This window comes from Centrocercus urophasianus, unplaced genomic scaffold, assembly GCF_019232065.1.
Source record: "Centrocercus urophasianus isolate 14NV4802_14NV808 unplaced genomic scaffold, USGS_Curo_1.0 seq_30, whole genome shotgun sequence".
NCBI lineage: Eukaryota > Metazoa > Chordata > Aves > Galliformes > Phasianidae > Centrocercus > Centrocercus urophasianus.
The window spans coordinates 2,789,179-2,802,457 of NW_024884867.1; the positions used below are offsets into that span (position 1 = coordinate 2,789,179).

At 47.7% G+C, this 13,279-nt stretch overlaps 1 long non-coding RNA gene across 4 annotated transcripts in view; it reads left to right on the top strand.

Moving 5' to 3' along the window:
* The first annotated feature begins 2,104 nt into the window (after nucleotides 1-2,104).
* Nucleotides 2,105-13,279, top strand: part of LOC122165496 — a 37,367-nt gene continuing 26,192 nt past the window's right edge. For 3 of the 4 annotated variants that reach the window (XR_006170500.1, XR_006170501.1, XR_006170505.1), the window contains exons 1-2: nucleotides 6,341-6,590; nucleotides 10,694-10,863. This is a non-coding gene — a long non-coding RNA (uncharacterized LOC122165496). Of the gene's footprint in view, nucleotides 2,332-6,340; nucleotides 6,591-10,693; nucleotides 10,864-13,279 lie in introns of those variants that run through there. The other variant, XR_006170502.1, reaches the window with a different exon arrangement.

Here is a 13,279-nt window from a genome sequence, read left to right on the forward strand (position 1 = left end):
CCTTGTTTGATCAAATGTGTGGATGTCAGTGGCAGAAACGAGAATGTGCTGCTGGTTGGGAGAAGCCCAGTTACCCCAGGAGATGGACACAGTCTTTCCTCACTTCTAAGAGAAAATTGGTTTTTTTTTGTCTGTTATTTGTCTAACAGCAGTCTTTTGAAAAACTCGAATCCTCCGTGAACAGAAATGGCTTTGTGGGTGTGAAAATGTTTCATCCTCATTATTAACAGTGTTCAAAGTAAATTCAAGAGATGGTTTTAACTGCTGGCTATAGAGGTTTTTAAAGAAGGGTGAACTTTCTGCCGATAACAGATTTTTCTAAGGGTTAAACTGTAGCTGGCTGGTAGCTCCTGTTTGGCACTATTGTCATTACACTGAGAAACAGACTGCGTGTCTGCTGGGGGAAGAACCAGCACATTATTTAGTACTTGATCAGCCATTAGATACTGAAATGTAAAGGAAGACAGATCAGCCAACCAACTTCCAGTGACTTTTTGACATCGCGCTCACTGAAAAGTTTCAGAGATGTTTTTACCAGGATGAATGCTGATCTAAGAAATTGTCTTACTCAGCTCGTGCACTTTGCCTGTAAGGAGACAGTGATGCAGCAATGAAAGCCCTGAGTGTTTGCAATTTTTCATGTTACTGGAGCACTTACAGAAATGAAATCTAAAAGAGCCAGAAATTGTTGTGACCTTTGTGAATAACTGTGATTTTCCCCTTTGGAAAAAAAAAGGTGGTTTGAGACACCTTTGGGATTCTTATTCTGCAGAAGCAAACAGAGCCAACATAAAGTGATTGAGAAGATCTGGATGTTTGCAGTGTGCTGTTCCTGCTTTCACTTTGTCCAGTTTGAAGAATCAAATTGTAATATGCTTTTAAAGCATTCAGGAGACAAAAGTAGATGTGCTGGATGAATGGAAGGCTCAATCCATGTTTTGTGCAGTTAAAGAATTCCACTATTTTGATAACATTTAAGTGTCGAAATGTATAAATGGGGGTTGGAGCTTGATGGTCCTTGAGGTCCCTTCCAACCCAGGCCATTCTATGATAAATGCAATGCACTTTTAACAGTGTATTTTGAAGCAGGATAGGCATCTAAGCTCTCAACGTGTGAACAAGGCTATGAGCAGAAGTACAGGAAGAGTTAATGAAGTCTTGGGATCTGAAACATCCGTGCTTGGAGCAGATCTGGTCATTTTTAGGCCATCAGAACCCATAGATTTAACACTTTAGAAAGTGCTTTGAGTTATTTAATCAATCTTGGATTTGCCTCTCTTGCAAACCATCCATTCCTCACTATGCCTGAGGTTGCTTTGTGGTTTTTCACTTAATTCTATTCTTCATCCACGTGCTCTATCCTAAATCCTGAGAGGAAAACATACCAGCACAGAAAGTGATGAAGCATGTGTTTTTCATTTCACTTTATTAATGTTCCTTACTCTTATTGAGTTGGAATTCTTCTGACAGTGATGGCCTTCAAATCTCTCCTGTTTATTTCATGTCTGTGTCAGGTAATGAAAGCTAATGATCTTTAATTAAAATGACTGCAAATGTAAATCAGTGTTAAAAATTGCATCTTCAGGTTTTTGCTTGCTTATTTTCATCTTTTTGGGAACCAGTGTTCCAAACCCCATATATCAGGAGGCATTGGGTAGTGTAGAAGACTGAATACTAACAGCAGAAAATCAGTTAATGTGGTTGTATGAACACAAGAGGCAAATGTTCTGTTAGAAGGGATTGCTGTCATAGTAGAAGTTTCACCCATTAGAACTGGGAATTATTAAAGCCCTTGGGTTAGGAGTGTCCTGAAGAGCATGAGGCATGGCAGAAAGGTTTTGCTTGGATTTTGTGGTTGTGTGCACTGTGGTAGTGCTGATACGTTACTCCTGCAGTGTTGGTTTGGCCTCACTTTGTATCAAAACAGCTTGGCAAAACTTTCCAGAGTTCCCAGCCCTCCCTCATTAGTCATTAGTCTTGTTCTTCCTTAAACAATTCAGAACTGTTGTTTTTTTAATACTGACATTCTGAGGTCCATAGGGAGCAGCACGTGGCTACGCTCTGCTACCTGCGTGCCGCAGACCTTTGGATCGTATTCCTGTACTGTGTCTTGTTATAACACTCTGTTACAATGCTGTTGCATATTTACTTCAACTGCAAAGCGTTGCTACTTTTCTTTAATTAATTTGTGAGCGTTTTTACAGCTTTTGTATCCTTTTGTTGCCAAACACCTTGCTGAATCAACCTGGTGCCTCAGATGAAGACTGATGCTGGAGGAGTGTGGTGTGTTGCCCAGCAGGTTCAATGTAACTGCAGCATGTGATGCCTTTGGTAAGTGCTTGATGACCAAGGATGTGGTCTGCTCCTGTGACTGTGTTTGTTGCTTGTCTTGCTGTACTACTCACTCCGGTGAGCTGGTTGTGCTTCCAAGAGGCTGTGAAGATGATCACAAACATGCAGCTGTTGTGTATCTGATAGTGCTTGATTAGCTGTCACCTATTCCCTTGTGGTCTCCAGGGAGCTGTTTTCTCTCAGGAACCTACTGCTGTAATATTAGGGCAACATGCTGGAAAGCTGGTGAGGGTGAGCTTTGCCTGCTTGCTGCTCAACCCAACCAGCATCACCAGAGCCTGCGGAAAGCCTCCCTCTTCTCATGGGGCTGGGTTTTGTGCTGCCCTCTGTCTCACTTGATTGGCCCCTGGAGGCACCACTCTCCATTGAGCCAACAAGAGGCAGCTAGGATGAGGTAATGGCCTCAAGTGGTGCTGGGGTGGTTCAGATTGAATATTAAGAAACATTTCTACTCAAAGTGGTGATGCAGTGGCACAGGCTGCCCAGGGAGAGATGGGGTCACCATTCCTGCAGGTGTTCCAGAACTGTGGGGATGTGGCACTGAGGGAGATGATCAGTGGGCATGGTGGGCTGGGACTTGGCGATTGTAGAGGTCGTTTCCAACCTCAGTGATTCAGTGATTCCATAAATGCTGCGGCCTTTGGGGTGGCTGTTGCAAAGAACACTGGAAGCGCTGTGGCTTATCGGTGTCAGATCTGCTCTTGTGCTGTTGATTGGCTTCATGAACCTCTTAAATGATTTTGAGGAAGACCTCAATCCCCAGCACAACCTTGCCACCCCTCTTTGCTTACCATTGCTCGAGGGCTTGGCTGATGGCAGTGATGCTGGAAGCCTGCTGCAGGCACAGACGGGGTGCTCTCCCTTGCCAAGGGGAAAGCAGACAGCTGCAGCCTCACTGTGCACCACACACTGCCAGGGGGAGGCAGAGGCAGAGGCTCAGTGGGACCGTGACAGCATGAAGGCACGCAGTCAGGATGCTGTTTACATTAGTGACAAAGGTTTCCATTGCTTAATCAATTGAGTTGATCAGAGCTGAGATTCTGTGTTTTCCACAGGTCTCAGTCTGCAACTCATTCAGGTTAACCTGTGTGTTTCATCTCCTCACCCCACGTACTTTGCTCACCGTGCTGTTATCCACTCTCATTTCCAATTTCACACTGATACGCTCTTGACGTATTTATAAACGAATTCTTATGTCAATCCACTAAAAAAACAACCAAATACGTTCCAGTGAAATATTTCTCTACTCTGTCTCCTGTTGCTGTGACAGTCTTGATTGCTACTGAGCAAAAAGGGTGGCAGAAGCTCGTGTCAGCACCAGAACATCCTGCTTTCTGCATGGTCAGTGCTGTGAAGACCATCCAGAGCCTGCTGCTGTCTGTCTTGGCAGTGGTTTTATCCATACCATATTTTTGATAGGCAAATCTCAAAGGCTTCTACGGAGAGAAGTAAATGAGAACACATATGTGCTCGCTCAGCTGGGGAAGCTGAGGCATAGGAGTGCAGTGATGAGCTGAGGATGAAAACAGTTCCCTCCAGGTCTCTTAGCTGAGCTTTCCTCAGGGTGTTGGGGCAGTTACATCAGAACTTCATGCCTCTCAGTGTATCATCTCTAGATTTATCTTCTTCTCTGTCCGGCTGGGCAGGATGAGGCTCAGCCTGGAATGAGTGACTGGATGGTTTCTGTGTAATTAGTCACTGCTCATCAGCTGGCCTGTAGTAGTTGGCTATAAGAAGCTAGTTGCCTGTCCTTAGTAAAATGGCATGAGCCACAAGAAAGGAGCATTTTTTCTTTGCAGTGGGTGGGGGAAATGAGATTGGTCTGTTAATGTGATCAGCTGACAGATGGTAACTCACAGGGGATAATTAACTGTTTGCTGGTACAGGATGTTGAGTGTGTAACAGTGCTGTCAGTAAAGACATCAACACAAGGAGAGGATTGGGTGTGTGATACGGCTCAGAGAGGACCAGAGCGCGAGCTGACTGCAAGGTGATGCTAAGAGGAGGATCTCTCCCTCCAATCTGGAACTAACGAGGTAGAGACAATTAAGTCCATCTTGCTGAGGGCCAGCAGCTTTCTGCCTCTTGCCTGTGGCAGCATGGAGCTAAAGGAGTGGAAAGCTGCCTGACATCTGGAGGCTCTGAGTGCTGGGAAGTTTTTCTGCCTCCAGACTGAGGAGAAGGGGAATATATTAGGAAAAAATTATGGGACTTGTAAGTCTGGTCAGTTGAGAGCATTGAAGTAAGGAGCTTTTCTCCTGACCGACTTTTCTCCTTAGGAGAGAATGAGCTGCAGCGAGTGAGCAGCAGCAGAGTGACATGATTTGGTGGCCTGTGTCACCAAGACAGCAAGTGTGCTCCCCGGGTCTGTCCTGCCTGCAGGGCTGTCTGCTATTTTAAGAGTAGAAGACATGGAAATAATGTTGTTTGCAGGCAGCTCTTATTCTTGCTGCTGCAACAAGCTCTGGGAGGGTGGAGGGAAAGCAACCTGTGTGTCTTCTTGTGCTGCTTCCCCATATATTCTCAAAATCCTTGTTTCTAAACACAGCTGTCTCAGCAGTGGGGGTTAAGCACAAGTGCATGTGGTGCTGGCAGGATAAGGAGGATGACCAATGAGTTGGAAACCCCTCCTTTCCTTTGGATTTCGAGGACTCCGTGTACAATTTAAAGGAGGGGAGGAAGTCATCTGTACTGAAGATTTGTCAAACTTGTTCCTGGCAGATAGGTTGGTTTTATCGAGTGGCTTGACATGTAATTCCATGCAGTGTATAGATGTTTATCTGATGTTTACTCAGAGGAAGAGATTTCCTGCCCATTCTAAAAATTAAACTTGGTGTAACGGTGCGTTTGCTCAGGGAAAATGAATGTGAAGATGCTGTCAAAGTGTCAGGTCTGTCTGGAACAAGGGTCCTGCAGGAGACAAGTGGCATTAGTGTGTTCAGAGATGTTTTATTTAAAATACCAAAGTGCTCAGTCTTCAGGGAGCCATGTTAATTGAACTAAAAGAGATGCAAAGCCTAGAAAGGAGATGGTGTTCACATCTGAAAAGGCAGAAATGCTTGCGAGTGAGAGAGTCAGAATAGGAGATTCCTGCTTTAAAATGACATCAGAAGGATGTGAGTAATTGTTCTGAAATTAGAGTTTTCCACTTGAATCATTTTATGGAGCTCCAGTTATCTGAGGGCTGCTCTGAAAGTAATGCCTCCTATTTTAGGATGTCAGCGCATGCCATCAGAAGCAGATGGTGCTGGTATGGTAGTAGAGGCTGAACCTTTCCACCAATATCCCATTATGTTTTGTTGCTGTGTGACAGATGGCAGCAGAGGGGCACTGACACAATGGCGTTCAACATGGAAGTGTGGATGAAGCAAAAGTATGCAAAAAAAACAAAGGCAGCCATTGACATTCATTGATATTCACTGGATATCAATAGGGACCAAATAGTGGATGTTAGCACAGAAAGTTGGACTGTGTGGGCAACATTTTCCTCACAACAGTGCCATCGTAGCAGCTGTGGAGGACCATGTGCCAAATAACACAGTCTCTTCTCTGAAGGCTCAAAGCTTTTACAACAGTGAAGTAATTATTCTGAGTGTGGGGAAACGAAGGCAGGGTGACGGTGGCTGCTGCAGCCCACACCCAGAACTGCTGGCAGAAGCTTGCTGATTGCTTCAGCCTTCAAGGAAGCAAACCCATTTACATCTGTTAAGCACCCCTTCTGCACAGAAATCCACTGATTTCATAAGCCTTGCCTCTGCCTTGTGTAACGACTGGCTGGAAGAGCAAGTCAATATTGCTCACGTTGAGGTTTGGCCTTGTTAAATACAGATAGCCCGCTGCAGACGTTGTTGTTTGTGCCAGGGGTCAGCATAAGCAATGCCTGGAGTTTGCTTTTTTCAGAGCGAGCTTTCTGTCCTAGCAGTTTGTTTTGGCCTTGGACCCTTTCTCTGCTGCTGTGAGCTTAACAAGATCCTCTGTCATTCTCCAGGGAAGCTTTCGCACTCAACGCTGCGGGTTTGAGTTGGCTTTAAATAAAAGGTGTTCTGTTTCTGAAATGCCCTGCTCTTCAGAGCTCTCTGTGTGCAATACAAACAGCCAGCAGACAGAGCCGTTCCAGGTGAAGTGCCCGAGTGCGGTGACGTGGCAGAGAGCTGCAGGGAAGTGTTTGCAATTGAGTCCCAAAGGAAAATGGCTTTGTCTGAAAACCCACCATCTGCAGGTCATGGCTGAGTGTCAAGGTGGGTCTTGTTGATTCGTTGGGGTGGGTGGTTTGTTCCCTGCTTCAGTGCTGAGCAAGAAGGAGGAACAAGCAGTAAAGAGGAGATGAGAGCTGAGAGGAAGGAGTTGAAAGCAGGCTTCTGGCTTTTTTCCCTCTGCTAACGCATTGTCTCCCTGTATCTAAGCCACTTGAATTTGCAGCTTGCGTGACTTATATCCTGTGAGGAGACTTACAGCCTCGAGAACTCAGCCTGACTTCGCGGTTATGTTTGCAGAGTGAAAGCCGGGTCAGGAAGGCAGATTTGTAGGGCGGGTGAAGGGAGCTGTACAGCTGGGCTGAGGACATCAGCCTCTCCCACCAAGCCATGCAGCCCTGTGTGGAAAGATGATCTGTGTCCTGTGGAGCCCATCTCAAGGAGGGGGAGATGAAGGAGTGTGCCTGCTCAAGGAGCAGGGCAGGGGGGATGCAGAGCTGATGAGCTGCCCTCAAGCAGCTCTGGAGGCTTAAATACCTTGTGTATCCAAACATGGTGTGTCTGTGGCCTGAAAGTCCATCCTCTCCTCCTGTCAGCAGGTGACACCGTGGCTTCAAAGCAGCTCTGTGTGTCTCATGTAACCGTGCTACCTCTAAGCTCCTCCAGCCTGCGTCTCCTGGCATCTCTCCAGTCCCGAACAAGTGAATTCATTTCCCACTTGATAGCAGCTAGAGCAGCTCCTTCCAGCATGGGGAGCCCTGCCTGCATGCTCTGCTGAGCAAGGAGAGTGCTTGGAGATGGCTGTGCAGCTCCCTGCTGTGCCTCAGAAGGATATATCTATATTTTTAGGGCTTTCCCCCACTGCCCCCCTTATTTGAAATAGGAAGAGAGAAGATTATGGCACTTGATGATTTAATCAACATAATCTCCAGATAAAACATGCTTCTGCTATACTACTGGGAGATGCTCATTTATGCTGGCATGCTTCTCCTAAGGTAAATTAAATCATTAGTTTTAAGACTGGATTAGCTACGTGCATCTTAAAAAGGCAGTTCAGTAGTTATAAAAGCTTCTCAGCTTGGTGTTTCTTGGAAGTCATCAAGCTCTTTTAACACAAGAGTCATGAGACATGAAATAGAGATGCAGTGCTGAAATGTTCAGTGCCCTTGGTGCTCATGCAGGGTGCTCAGAGCCAGCTGCCTCCTGCCCTGCTCTCAAGCCACTCTCCCAGCTCATTGGTTCCATGGGGAGCTTTTGGCCCAGGGCTGGGGGGTAGCAATTGCTCCTTCAGTCCACCCTGAATCCTGAGCGCCTGTTCTCCACTGCAGGGCTGAGCAGAGGTTTGTGCATTGAAGGAGATCTGAGCTGATCACTGCAGCATGGGGAAATCCAGGACGATGCATTAACCTGTTCTTGGCAGTGCACCTGAGCACTGCGTAGCCCAAATCCTGGGTGATCAGCTGGTCTGTTACTGCCCAGAGCAAAGAGAAATGATGGAGGCCCTCTTAGCCATTTCTGGGTTTTTATGAATGTGATAAGGATGTGCTGTGTGCATCCACTTTTCAGCATTTACCTCCCCAGTTCTGCCTGTGCATTAATGCTCTCCATCCCTGGAGGATTGTGCTGCCCCTGTCTGTGCATTTATTATGCATCTGGCTGTGGGGCTGAGCTGTCACAGGCACAGATTGAGGGAGCATGGAGCTGTGTGACGCCCAGGGAACTGATAGCTGGCTGAACTTGGGATTGCACAGCTAAGTCAGGCTGCTGTGGCTCTCATTTCTCTAATAGAAGGGTCATTAAAAGTGGGACAAGGAGCCAGTGGAGAGGTTCCATCTGGGTTCCTTGAAAGGTGCAGAGCAGCATCTGGTTCAGAGATGGACTTTGCTGCTCTCAAGCTAGCTGAAGGCATTTGGTTCTGCGCTCACTGAGGATTGGTACAGTGTGAGGTGATACCTCCATGCTGCTCCTTCTGCTTGCCTCGTGCTGTTCTGTTGGTACCAGCAGGGCAGCCAGTGTCTCGCTGTGATTCCCACAGCTGATCTCTTGAAATCGTGCATCTTTCTCTGCTTTGCTTCGTGTCCCTGAGCCATCTGTGGCACCATGTGCTCCGGTTGGAGGAGCTCTGACTGCTGGTGTGTGTGTGCTGGTGGCTCTGGAAACACAGGCAGTCCTAGGGCAGATCTCTTGTGCAGCACTTACCATTCTGCTGCTGTCTGACAGTGCAGTGCAAAAAGAAAAAGCAAGTCCTCATCACTTCCCGAATTTCCTTTTTCCTATTGGAATACACAGAGGCATTTTTCTGCTTGGGTATCTGGAGCTGAGTGTGCCTTCCATGGAGCAGAACGTTTGCAGGTGATTTATTGCAAGATGTAAAGGCAGGTGTGTGATAAGTTTAGAATGGGGCAGCTTCTGGAGGCTTGTAGTTTTTTGAGGAATAAAAGCAATTGAAAGATCCCTTTGCTGCCCTATAGAGGGGCCCGTTGGTGAACTCAGGTTCTTTTCCCTTTGCAGCACCTTCCTGCATCCCCTTTAGCAAAGGGGCTGTGCTCCCACCCAGAGGAGAGCATTTGCAGGCTTAGAGGCTGAGCAGGAAAAAAGGCCCAGTGCTGAGCCGGCGTGGGCAGGTCGCTGCGTTACTGCAAAAGGAGATGAAAAGATCCCCAAATGGTATTTGTTGTTTCTGACTGCAGACATCAAGGATCTGTCACTGACGGTGCAAAAGGGGAAAATATGATTTCTGGTTTGATCAGGCTGTTTCACTCTTACAGCTCCGCAGGCTCCAGCCTGACTAGACGTGAAGTGCTGTCAGATGCTTTGTCTGCTTCGCCTTTTCCTCTGTGCAGACTTTTCACGAGGTGGAGGAGAGGCTTTTAATTATAAAGGAACCAAAGTGTTTGCAGTCCCCCCCATGCACTGATGGAGACACGGGGGCAAAGCTGATCTGCAGAATGAATTGTGGCATGGTTTAACATCTCTCTCAAGCTGTACTTCCATGCCAATCACCCAAAGCTCGCCTCATGGCCAGGGAGAATCGGGCAGATCTGTGTTTGGGAGCAGGGAGAGCCATTCCCCTTTTCTCCACCCATGCAGGTGCCTGACAGAGAGCCATCAAACCAAATGCAGGGGATCATTTATGGAGGTGTTTGTTTGAAGCTGAGTGGACAGGAATCACGTTTCAGAGCCGTAAGAGAAAGAGCTTTTAGCTGTCGTCTTTTTTTCCAAAATAGCAACCACATCACCACGCACCATGGGGATGTCAGGGTGAATCTGTTTCACTGACAACAAGATTGTTCTGTCTAGACTGGGAAGCACTGTTTAACTGACTGAGTCTGCAGAATAATTTAAAGGCAAAATACTTTATAGACATTAAGTTTAAACTAAAAAAACAACTAGCCTGACACAGATGATGCTTGATGGATAGTTTGCGTGGGGGTGGGATGGCGGCTGGCTTTGTGATGGTAGCAACTGACAGATGTCTTCCAGCTGCAGCAGCCAGGGATGGGCAGTGTGAGCCTCTGGTCCATCTGGGTGGACCCAATGCAGGTCTTGTATGCAATCCTTGGATCAGCCTTGAGTTTTGTTTTGCAGGGTGCTTAGCCCAGCCCTGCCTGCCTCTCGATGCCTCGCCACAGCGTGCTGCTGGCTCTGGTGCTGCCGCTGAGGGATGCAGAAGGGGTCGTGTGGAGGGGATATGAGCCTTGCATTTGCCATCTGTGTGGAGGGGCTGGCAGCCAGGGCTGAGCCACAGATACGCATGGTGGTGAGATGGCAGCCCAGCTGGCAGGAGGAACTTTCTTTCTGGCAGAAAAAGAAAGATGAAATATTAATAGCATGGCTCAAAGGCTGGAATAGATTTTTTTTTTTTTTTTTTTTTCCCCCTCCTTTAGAGGAAGGTTTTCGCTCAGCACTGCGTCGATGTTGCTTAGAAAAGCAGCATCCGCTTGGAGCAGGAAGGATGCCAGCAACCTGGAGGCAGCCCAGCAGCAGGCTGGAAGGGGAGGCATGGCCCTGGGATGGGCTGTGCTCTGAGCTCAGGGCTTGGCTGAGCACTTTGGATGCACCACAGCCCTGAGATGTGTGCTGTAGCCTTGTTTGGCTCTGGTTCAATGGCAGGAAAATAAAAGGTTTTCTTGTCTCTGTCTTTTCAGGTCAGGGCTGAGCCCCTCTGTCTGCACAATGCCTTTGTGTTGACCACCCTGCTTGGCTGAAGGAGATGGAAAGTGGGAGAAGCAGAGGGTTCAGCCACAATGCCTGTCTGTCTGCCAGCTCCCTTCAGAAAGGTCCTGCTGGCTCCTGACTTGTCTCTTCTCAGATCCCGGTGAGTCAAAGCATCTCCAGGAGTCCCTGATGGCTTTTTAAGGTGGAGGTCATGTGAAGGTTTTCTCTCAGGGGCAAGCTCTTCTGTTTGCTTCTGCTGGTGAACGTGGGGGACGGTTATTGAGAGAGGGCCTTGCTGCCAGGCAACTTGATCTTGAAGCAGAGGTGTGCTGCATCCTAAACGCCTTAAAATTTGAGGCCTCTTACATATACACACATTTTTATGTGTGTGTGTGTATATATATTTCTCCTAAGCGATCACCTGACTTCTTTCTGTGCCTTAGTGGAGCAATTTGGTCACTGGGTAGGCGGCAGAACCAGCATCCCAAATGGGTGCATTGGCAGGGAAGCAGAGAGGAGAGATCGCAGTGAGGAGGATTCAGGCTCAGTGCGTTTGCCAAGTGAGCTGGAAGGAACTGAGTTAGGGGTGTTTAAATCTCTTCCTTCTGTTTCTTTGACATCTCTGTTCTGCTCTCGCTCTGCTAGCTGGTCTGTGCCAGATTCAGAGGTCCTGAGGAGAAGACACGAGTTCAGCATAGTTGGAAACAGTCTGCAGCACTCCTAACTTAAAAAACTTTGCAAATGCTGTCTGTGAATGCTGCTTATTTCCTCATTGAGTGTCGAAATGAAGCATGTTGTGGCAGATAGCACTTGTTCAGGTTCAAGCAGTGGGTGAGCAGTGAAATGGGGTTTGACCTAGAATCTAGCTTCGGTGTGGCCTTAATTCTTGGCCTCATCTGGCAGCACAGGGTAAGGGCAGACAGCAGGAGGGGGCCCTGATGCCCTCCCCTTGTGCAGCCTTGTCTTCTGTGTTCCTCTGCCTGCCGCCCTGCTGCTGTTGCCTTTTGATAGACAGCATGATTAATTACACTGCTCACAGCCTCTGAAAATTTATTTAGGGTTTTATGCTGGCTGCTGCTTACACAATGGCAAATCTGCCGTGGCTGTGTCCCAAGCAGGTGGCAGCTAATAGGTCAATAAACTGAATCGCCCCATTAGAGCTGCTGAGCCGGGCTGCTGTGTTGCAGGCAGGTAGAGGGGAGAGCTGCCGTGCTGAGGAGAAGCCAGGACAGACCTGTTCTAGAAGAAATGTGTCTGGCCATACTGGTTTGTAGGAAATCAGTCACTTCCCTGATAGCATCCGCTGCTTTAATAGATCAATTTTTTCACTATAGCTTGTCTGTCTAAAACTTTCCTCTCCCTGCCTCCACTGCTATCCTATAAAATGGTCTAATAGGACCTTTTAATCTCTGAGAGCTTTGGAAATCTTTTTTTAGAGATTTTTATCGCCTTTTCCTTGGGTTGTACAAAGAAGAGAGGCTGGGAGATGGTCATCTGGGGGAAATAGAGAGCTTGGAACAACAAAAAAGCCCCTGAAAATGCTCCTAAAGTCGAACAGAAATCAGCCCAACTTGAAATAGTCAGCAGCCACACAATCAGATTACCCAATCATCTCTGCCTTTGAGCATTTTGAATCTCAGTGCTGCTGTCAAAGAATTGAAGGTGGCATGCCTTGAGCAGACAAAATGCTTGTACCTGCTTTTCAGAGGAGAAACTAAGGCAGGGCAATGGCAGAGGCAAGTGCAAACCGTGCAGTCCTGGCTGGGCTTCTGTCTAGATGTGACTCGGCTCCTGCTGTGTCCTGCTGGTTCATACACAGTGGGATTGAGTTTCTGATGACCTGGTGGAAAGTTACCTGCTAGTGGAAAATGGCATGAAGGAAGGGGAGTGTGAGCTGTGTTTCTGCATGGCTGTGCCAACAGGAAGGGATAAACCTGGTTTGCTTCACACAACGCTGTGGTCCTGGGGCTGTTCACTGCCCGCCCCTGCAGCATAGCACTGCAGTCAGTGACTTGCTTAAGCCTGCCCTGGGATGCTGGTGGGCTGTCAGTGGGATGCTGAGCCTTCACAGCCAGCAGGATCACCTGGTGTTGCTAAAGCTGCTCTATCTATTGAGAGATGTGCCAGGGTTGTCTGTGCTGCTCTCTCATGCCCTACATGCAGTGCCTCCAGCAGACTGCATCCTGACTGGGAAGGCAGTTCAGGTGTCCTGGCTCCTGTTTGCTCCATTACTGCCCTGCTGTTAGGTTTTAATATTTCTGCAGAGACAGTTTGTGTAAACTGAAGCGTGCTGCATTTGTTCAGTACAATTTTGTAGGTAGCTTATGCTGAGTGTCACCTTTCAGTGCACAGTGAGCAGTTCAGCCTAAAGAAACATCGCTGATGCCATTATCTCTGCTGCCAGTCCTGCCTGGTAAACCTGTTCCCTCCAGGATGGCCGAGACCAGGGTGCAAGCCACATCCCTCAGCACCTGTGCAGAGCTTGCACTCAGTAGCCACGTGCAGGTTCTCAATAACAGGCACTCAGAACACCCATGGCTGCTTAAAAACCACGGAATTAAGAGATGCCATGCAAG